Genomic DNA, 9,657 nt, shown 5'->3' on the forward strand with positions numbered 1-9,657 from the left:
CCTCTGCCACATGTAACCCCAAGTAATTCTTGGGATGATCTATCTAATTAGCAGGTATTCCCGGGTTTACGGGGTAAGGTTTTTCTAGGTCTCGTCGTTGGATTCGTCAGCTTAATTAATGTGTGGAGGGTCAGATTGGGAGATACTGGTTATGGAAGACCTTTTGAATTCTGCAGCAGGAATTTCTCAACACATCGCAGTGGGAGGGATGGATTCATACGTCCGTCACTCCTGGACCCACTAAACCCTAGATTCCTACCAACCCCTCATACTTTTTTCCTTCCCCAAACTTCCTCTAGGTCCTTTCCTTAAAGAGACCCTCCACACAGCATACCCAAAGATAACACAGGCTCTGATGAAAACTATTTAAGAATAAATTAAATTGAAAAATAAATCCATCGCCAGTTCAAAGTATTTATTTTCAAAAACACAATACTTTGGTCATAAAATGAGGGAAGAAAAATATAATTTTACGAAATGATATTTCAGAGGAAATTGATGAATCGTCGCAGAGTCATATTATATGTCCTCAAACACATATAATATAAATATGATACAACAAACTTATTGGAATTGGAGTCTACGTATTTAAATGATACGGGTAGCTTTCATAGTTAAGATTTGCCTGATGATAGCCAACCTCCGATTGGATAGGGTACCAGGAAAAAATGAACTCATTTGAACAATTATTCGCTAGGTAAGACAAAGATAATGGGATACCACACAACTGAATTGGAAATGCATCAAAACCCCATTTTTTTATTGCACATGAGTTCCAATTAAATATTAAAACAGTCCCAATATTCCATCAAACAGGCAATATGCCTAGTTAGGAAAAATATTGGCCTGGTAAGACATGAATCAATTGTCTCAAAAAGAATTACTCGCTGGGTTATACAGAGAAAATGGGATATCACACAACTGAATTGCAAATACGTCGAAACCCTATTCTTTTTGTTATGCACAGGGGTCACAATTAAATATTTAATTAGTCCCAATAGGAACTGACAAGACATAAATAACGATTGTGTACATTTTTTTTTTTTGTATTAGGCAATTCACCTTAAAGAGAGTGCTTTCAAATAAAACGCATTGTGCACGATATTGAAAAGTTGTTGCTTTGGATTGAAAAATTAGAAATATTAATATATTACTACTTTTGTGTGTCTCACATTCATTAGGGCTGGAATACTTTGAAATTATAAAAACTTATGACATCATATAAATAACGTATTTCATCAAAACAATGTCCAGAAATCATAATAATGATGTGACGTGGTCGAGTGGTAGGTAAGTCTCTCGACTAGCAAGCTGGAGGTGGAGAATTCAAATCCCGGCGTGTGCAAGTATATTTTATTTGAATAATTTGTGTTATTTCACAATCGACTCATTTATAAAAAATATATTTGCGGCACGTTCCAGAGTGGCAGACACTCACAGTGTCGCCTTGGTTTAAGACCACCATTCAGATATGAAACCTTGCTTGAAATGGCTTTGGCCGTACTTGGTGACCAGATCTGAATAGCCGGGAACTTCCCCACCTTTCTCTTCGTCAACTCCCTCCCACTCCCTTTGGCCTCATGACATACGTACCCCAATCAGTAATACCATAGTTTCAGTGGCTCCAGATTGTCGGGTGCGGTTTTATATAAAAAAGAAATAAGTAAAAACTCTTGTCGTTGCTTTATTCACGCCAAGTTAATTTGTGCCTAGGTACCTATCGACTTCAGCGTTATTATCGATTATTGTTTAGTGTATATTTTATGCTTTGTATTGTGTTATTATTGGATAGTAGTCAGTAGGGAAACAAATGTAATATAATATTATAAATAAATAAAAAATATAATTGCCCTGGTTCGGAGCCAGCAGAAAAAAACTAACCCTAATAATTGGTCATGTTGTTTTGTTGAGGGGAGGAATATAAGGAAGATGGAGGCTAGGAATATTGCTTACCAAGCGTGATAGTTAGTTTAGGCGGTTTTAATTTGGAAAGTTTCATGTTTCGTCATAGTCCTGTCCGTATCCATTATATTGATGTCAAGCAAAGTCTGTGTCTACAAATATTTGGCACGTTGTGCCACATGTGACAGTTAACCACTAGACAGATAACGGGCTCTCTAATCTGCTACCTCAAGTTCCCTGAAGGTACATAAATATGTACCTAACATCTATAGATAAGAGAACTTGCTATCCCCACGTGAGCTCTTGACCACGTAACTTCTAACTAACGACGTTTCCCACAGTGATGGCAGAAGACATACCGCTGCATAATTCTGTCACGACATGAACATTTTAATTCAGTCACATTCATCGTTCATACATCTTCTTAAACATACTTTTGTATTACTCCTGGCCCAACTAAAGCATCTTTAAAAAAATGTATTTTTTAGTAACAATGTTTTGTTACATACGTAAATATCTATATTTATTGTATTATTTTTTCATATATTTATTTATCAATGCTTACAAGGAAAGTTTATAGAATAGCATAATAATAACGTGTTTCAGATTCAAAATAGAATATATTTACCTTTAAGATAGTAACCACTCGTATGTAAAGAGATATAGCATACAAAAATAATAAAACAAGCCATCTTTGGAAGGAGCAAGAGAAAGAAAAAAAAAGAAAAATGCTACCGTAAAAAAGAAATTAGCAAAAAGAGAAAATACTGCTTTTCTATATATATATATATATATATACATTGATAAGTTATAATAGTATAAAATTTTAAAATAAATAATGTATATATTTAATTTCCAGAGTGGAAGATACTACCAGTATCGCCCTGGTGTAAGACCACCATTCAGAATTGAAACGTTGCTCCAAATGGCTTTAGCCGTGTTTAGTGACTAGATCTGAATAGCCAGGTACTTCCCCACCTTCCTCTTCCCCTTCCCCACTTACCTTCAGCCTCACAACATCCCCCAATTGGGGATGCCATAGTCTCACTGGCTCCAGACGGGAGCAGTTGGGACTCTTGTGAGGTATTCACTATAAAAAAAATAAAAAAAAATCCATTTGATAGTGCCATGTCGTCCTAGGGCATCCCCGACTTCCTCTACCATTCACTTAAGCATCATATATTCTCACTACTTTACTTTTTTGTTCATCCTCTCTATACGCCCAAACCATCTTATCTTGTGCATTACACCTTGCATTATGTTCAAATCTCCACATTTTTAACAAGGTGTTAATCCACACTTAACTCGACTTAAATCTCTGTTTACTAACATGGTTTATATTTAATTATTTTTTGGGAGCCATCCTGTTCGACTTTTATCGCTGGCGCCACGTTGAAATCTATTTTTCGTTCACGTTACTTTTAATGAAAACGTAAATTCAAAGTTTTGCGGTTATTATCGAAGAAAAACTCCGATTTTCAATTACCCCGCTGAAATGGGTAAACACGTCTTCAATTCAATTTATTGCTTATACTGAAAAATATTAAATGAAAATTATATTCCATCGACAAAAAATAAGGCCTTTTTTCTTGTGATATAGGTTATACCTAATCATTGTTTTTAATTTTGAAAATTTTTTGGTCGATTTTCATGTTGTGATCAAACTTTTTCGATTTTTTTTTTATTTTCAAGCTGACTGTTTTCACCGTACTCTTTTTATTTTATTTGATAATGTCCACATCTCGCAAGGCATTGTGAGTTTTAAAGAAACGCCCTTTAGAGTTTTGCGCATGTTTGGCTTTTCCGTGTGGTGTTCTAAATAAGTCGTTCGATCTGGTGTTGTGTTCAGGGCATTGAAATGCAATCTTTTTCTAACAGATATGATTGATCAACAAGATTGTTCTCGATTTTGTATAAGAATAGGACATTAATTTTTTTTCTGCGTTTAAATAAAGCCGTAGGGTCCAATCGTTGATCACTAAAGCGATACGATAGATGTTTATTTGTATTGGATATTTTCCAAACGATCAATTATGTTTGATATTGAGGATTCCAAATGACTGAGGAAAACTCAAGTGGTGACCTTACATATGACATATATAGCAGAATTAATGAGTGTGCTACAGTGAAATGCTTTGTAATGCCTACAATAAAGCTGATTGGTTCATAAACTTTTTGTAAACTATTTTCAATATGGTCTTGAATTACATTTTAGAAGCTATCAGTACTAGATTGATTGATAGTAGATTGATTCTACTCGTTGTGGTGCATGTTACATGGTTTAATTTGTTAGTATAATTAATCGGCTGTTTTTTTACGTGCAAAGGTTATAAAATTACTAGTATTTAAATAAAGTTGATTGTTATTGCAATATTGTTTAATTTTGCTAACGTGTTCTTGTAACAGGTTACAATCATCTGTGGAGTCAATAAATTTTTATAATTCCATGTCACTTGCGTAAAATAGTAAAGAAGAATATATATAAATTAAACAAGAGAGGCCCTAAATGGGAGCTATGAGGTATCCCTGAGGGAAAAGTTATAATTTGTGACATGTAACCTTTTAAGGCAACAGCTTGAATTCTATTTTTAACCTAAGATGAATTCCACATATATCGATTTTCAACAGCTTATTTTACAGTATGTCGTGATTTACTTTGTCAAATGCCTTTGTAAAATCTGTGGAAATGGAATCAACCTGTTTCCCATTATCCATAGAGTTAAGAAAAAAATCAAAAAACTGTCCTAGGTTCGATTCAACAGATCTGCCTTGAAAAAAAATTGTTGGTGGGGGCTAGTAATAGTATTTTTGCATAACTTAAAAAGTTGGCCATACACGATTTTTTTCTCTGATTTTACTTAAGATACATAGTTTAGAGATAGGTCTATAATTTTCAATATTGTGTTTGTCCCCTTTTTTAAAAGCAGGTGTTACAAACGTTTATTTCCAAATTTTAGGAAATACACCTTCTTTAATTGGTTTTATAAAGCAGTGTTACAGGAGTACCTAACTAGTTTTTCAGCACAATTAACAATGAAGATTAGGTGTTATTTATCACAACCTGCACTTTTTTTCAACGTTTTTGAGGTATTTTAACACTAAAGGTGCGGTTATAGCAATTGCATTGAAATTAATTGTATTCATGGTATCATCATTCATTATTTCGACATCATTAAAGGAAGTAATACAGATTGGAAATAATCATAAAAAAATTGTTGACTATCACTTGAGGAAACTTTTTTGTGATACATCTATCTTATTGTGATTATTTGCCGTGCTGATCATCCAGATTTCTTCTTAATGAAAGAATGTAAGTACTCCGTTACAATGCGATTTTATTTAGGTAGTACAAGTATTGGTACAAGTGAACAATATAAGAGCTTAATATTGAAAAAAGGACGAGTTACAACAAACTTGCCTTTTTATACGTCTCGGTCATGCTGTCTCACTCAAATATGCCTATCTCTTTCATACCGACAGACATACGTTCACCACTTACTTGGGTACTTCAGAAGATGATTGTTTTGATTTCACGGAAGTCCAAAAATATTTCACATCTTTCCTTATATTTGACTCAGAATTATTTATATAGTTAGTATAACATTCTATTTCAGTTCTTTTTTTGTCAAGTTCTAAGTAAAGAAAAGGTATGGTAATCTGAGAGGTGTGAATACTTTTTGAACTTTCGGTGAAACTTAAAATTTTCTATATTGATTTTGATTAAGCTGGGAGTATACCACGGGGGATATTTGGGAGACAGATTTTTGGTTCCTGATGGAACATAGTGATCAATTGCTTCATAAATAATTTTGTAGAATTTATAAGTAGCTTCTTCCATACCCACTATATTAAAAATTTACAATGTGATTCTTCGGATTGATGATGCCCTAGATTGGTCTCATTAGATGCTGAAAATTTTTTGTTGTTTTGAAATCCTTTCTTATGATACTGGCAATTTCTTGGTTTCACAATACGAGATATTACAGCGACTTTTGAATGGAGAACAAAAATTTATCATTATTTTTAATGCTGAACTAATGTTTGTCACGTAACGAATCGACACGTTCAAAACTCCCGCGAATTCAAATTACCTAGCTATCAGTTGTCACCTTTGTTCGTTGTACGCATGCGTCGCATTGCGCAGGGCTACGTTGGCACTGCACAATGCGCGCGCACGCTGGCTGACGAAATTAACGGCCACTTACAATTCAACCTCGGCCTTGACAACATGTGTGCCTTGCAATTAACAAAGACGCTCCCTGTAGCGCACCTAAATTAACGGCTATTTTTGTAAAAATACTTTAAATAACCAATATCTAATTCAGTGCCAATTTACAATGGAGAAATGCACGCGCATTGGCGCGTACAGTACAGAAGATATCCCGCCACATTAGAGATTCAACATGCACGGTTGTTCCTCCTGCAATTCATGTAAGCTGATTAATAACCATTTCTCCTTATGTGCCTTTTATGATTTGAATCGTGTTAACATTCAGGCTTGCCAGCCAGAACCTTAAATACAGAGAGAGATTGTTCCTAACAAACAGCTAGAAATTATTTAGGATGTTAATAACCCTTTTCATCTGTGTATCTGTAATGTAACTGTGCTTTGTGAATATACTCTCATACTCCCATTTTGTGTTTCTTTTGACGAATATGCAGTGGTCGAATTGGCATTTGTCCCCCGTGTAAAAGCCCATTGGCTGACCTAACACCTGAAGATACGGAACTCAATTCTCTACCACCTGAGCTAAAACCGAAAAGTACAATGGTAAGTCTCCGTACAAAGGCACCTTTTCACACTGTCGCCCACGTTAGTAAAACTGCCCCTTCTTACACTGGCGCCTCACACTGTCGCGCAACATGGGGCATTTTTTTTTCTTGTCATCCCTTCATAAGCCAACAATAGACTACCTCATGTTCGTCAATTGAAATTCTATTCATGTACATTATTCATATAACAACATGTGATTTCCATCTCAGCGTCCACAAACTGTTCCACAAACCGTTTTTTTTTGCGCGCTCGCAAAAACTTGCTTCACAAAATGGTGGCCACGCGTGTTCACACTTTGCCGCGCCACGTGAACAGACACGACAACCACAAACGAACACAACAGAGTTGTTTTTGTTTCTCAACAAACATAAACATCACGAATTCGTGTTTTTTTATTTTTTTTCAAAGCCCATTTCAAAATCGTAATGTCTCCTTTCGCATAGGGAACATTACCAACAAACAAATCACCTTCCTTCAACGAGTTTAAATAAAACACGGGTTTTTCTCAACATTAATTATACATTTATTCCTAATAAATTATAGGTACACCTTTTTTTTTCTAAGTGTGCAAATCCAAGTGTTAACCTTACAACAGTGCCCACCTTTTCGACATGTGTTAACCTTACAACAAGTGACGTGAAAAAGTGAAATTAAATTCATTCATTTTCTTCAAAATTCTCAATTTCAAATCAGTAAACCTGTGGTCAATTTTTTCTCAACAAGTGAATAGTGACTAGTGAAACTAAAAAACACAGTTTTAAAAAGCAAAGTCCTGGCCATTTTTTTCTCAACAAGTGAATAGTGACTAGTAAAACTAAAAAACACAGTTTTACAAAGCAAAGTCCTGGCCAAATTTTCAAAAAAAATTCAAAACACTTCAAAAATTCCGGAACACAATCGTCTTTTCAAACATCAAGCAAACCTTCAAAATGGACTCACCCACTGTACCTACAGGAGTTACATTTGGTGTAATTACCAACATTTTCCAATCAAAAAGAGAAATATTACTCCAAGCTCTTCGTAAAAGGGACCTGTCTCCAACTGACAAATCAAGGAAGTTGCTAATAAATTACGCCTTGTACTTCAACAAGAAATACATCAGGAATTTACGTTTCCCCGGTGGAACCAGTGGAACCAAAAATAATTACACCAGCACCACCTGAGTCAAAAAACATACCAGCACCGGTCATTCCACAAAATAAAAGTTACGACCTAACATCCTAGAAAATTAAATTCAACGGTCGCACCGATGTGGAAAATTTTATTGAAAGAATAGAAGAAACTGCCCAAGTCAGAGGAATTCCCATAGAGATCCTACATCGCAACTTTATCGATCTCATTGCACCCGAATTACTCTCGTGGCATAAATCACAGAAAAAAAGGGCAGATTCTTGGTTCAAACTAAAATCAGCCCTCATCAGCAGTTTTGGAAAAAAGGAAGCACAGCACAAAATAAAATTATCGCTGTTTGCTATCAAGCAACTTTCGAATGAATCAGCTGCCAACTATATACAAAGAGCTGAATTCACAAACGCCAGGCTCTCTTCACCTGTTTCGGACGACGAGCTTTTGCCAGTTTTAATTGATGGTCTCCTCCATAAATATGAGAACATCATTACATCACAAAAAATCCTCAGCATAAACCAACTTAACGACGTATGCCTTCTATTGGAAACATACCAAAACAGAAGAAAAGACTCTAATGATGCGAACGAAGTCATCAAACCAAGCAGATCCTCTAGCATCAAACCAGAATATAATGAAAGAAAAATCTGCTCATTCTGCAAGAAAACCGGTCATTCTCAAACTACTTGTTTTAAGCAAGCTAATCTCCAAGAACCCCGGGATACCAGAGCACCTAAGAGGCATTCTTCCCAAAACCGCTCTCCACCTCGTGACAATCTACGAGAAATTTTCAAAAAATCAAGACACAATTACGAGAGACTACACGCTCCCAATAAAGTTGTCAAACCCCCACCGGACTTTTCGAAACCCCCTCCAAATTGGGTAAACAAGAAACAAAAAAACTAATATCCAACCTCTCCGGAATCCATTTCACTCCAAGGCCTAAAGAATGGATAGAGTGGTTGAGACACGTAAAATACTTCAACCAGGCCTTACATCTTTCAACTGTCAGTTGCAAAGAAGCTCAAGACGGAAGACCCTACGCTAAATTCTCCGTCAATAATGTCACCTTTTCGGGACTTGTGGATAGTGGCGCATCTATTAGATGCCTCGGCAATAATGCACACATACCTTTCGTCATTTGCGGATTTAGAATCAAAATGCATTCTACACACGTTACAACCGCAGACAACACAGCACAAACTGTAACAGGTTCTCTAGCACTACCTGTCAGTTGCGGAAACAAAACAATCACGATCAACTTCTTAGTGGTTCCTTCGATAACCCAGAACTTCATCCTCGGTGTAGACTTCTGGAAGGCCTTTAATGTCGCCCCCCAGGTATTTAACACTTGCAACAACACCTCTCACTCCACTCAAGTTAGTGAGATTCGTACAGTAATACCTTACAAAAATCTAAGTTCTGCTCAGTCACAACAATTAAAAGGAATGATCAACAAATTCAAATCAATATCTTTCGAAAAATGCGGTTTAGGACTAACTAACCTGGTCGAACACCACATCAAAACCAATGGACCACCCATCAAACAAAAGTATAACAACCTAGCCCCCCAGAAACTTAAACAATTGGAAAAAGAATTAGACGAAATGTTGAGTTTAGGCGTTGTTGTTCCTAGCAGAAGCGCCTGGATCAACCCAACTCTACTTGTATCAAAAAAGGACGGCTCTGCACGATTCTGCATCGACAATAGAAGGTTTAATGCTTTCACTGAGGCTGACGCCTATCCACTTCCATTTGTTTACGCCATCCTCGACAAACTACGAAACGCCAAGTTTATATCTTCAATTGATCTAAGCAAAGCTTTTTGGCAAATACCATTAGACGCTGCATCTTGT

This window comes from Hesperophylax consimilis, chromosome 14 (assembly GCF_061612785.1).
Source record: "Hesperophylax consimilis isolate HC1 chromosome 14, BYU_Hcon_1.0, whole genome shotgun sequence".
In the NCBI taxonomy this organism is placed as follows: domain Eukaryota; kingdom Metazoa; phylum Arthropoda; class Insecta; order Trichoptera; family Limnephilidae; genus Hesperophylax; species Hesperophylax consimilis.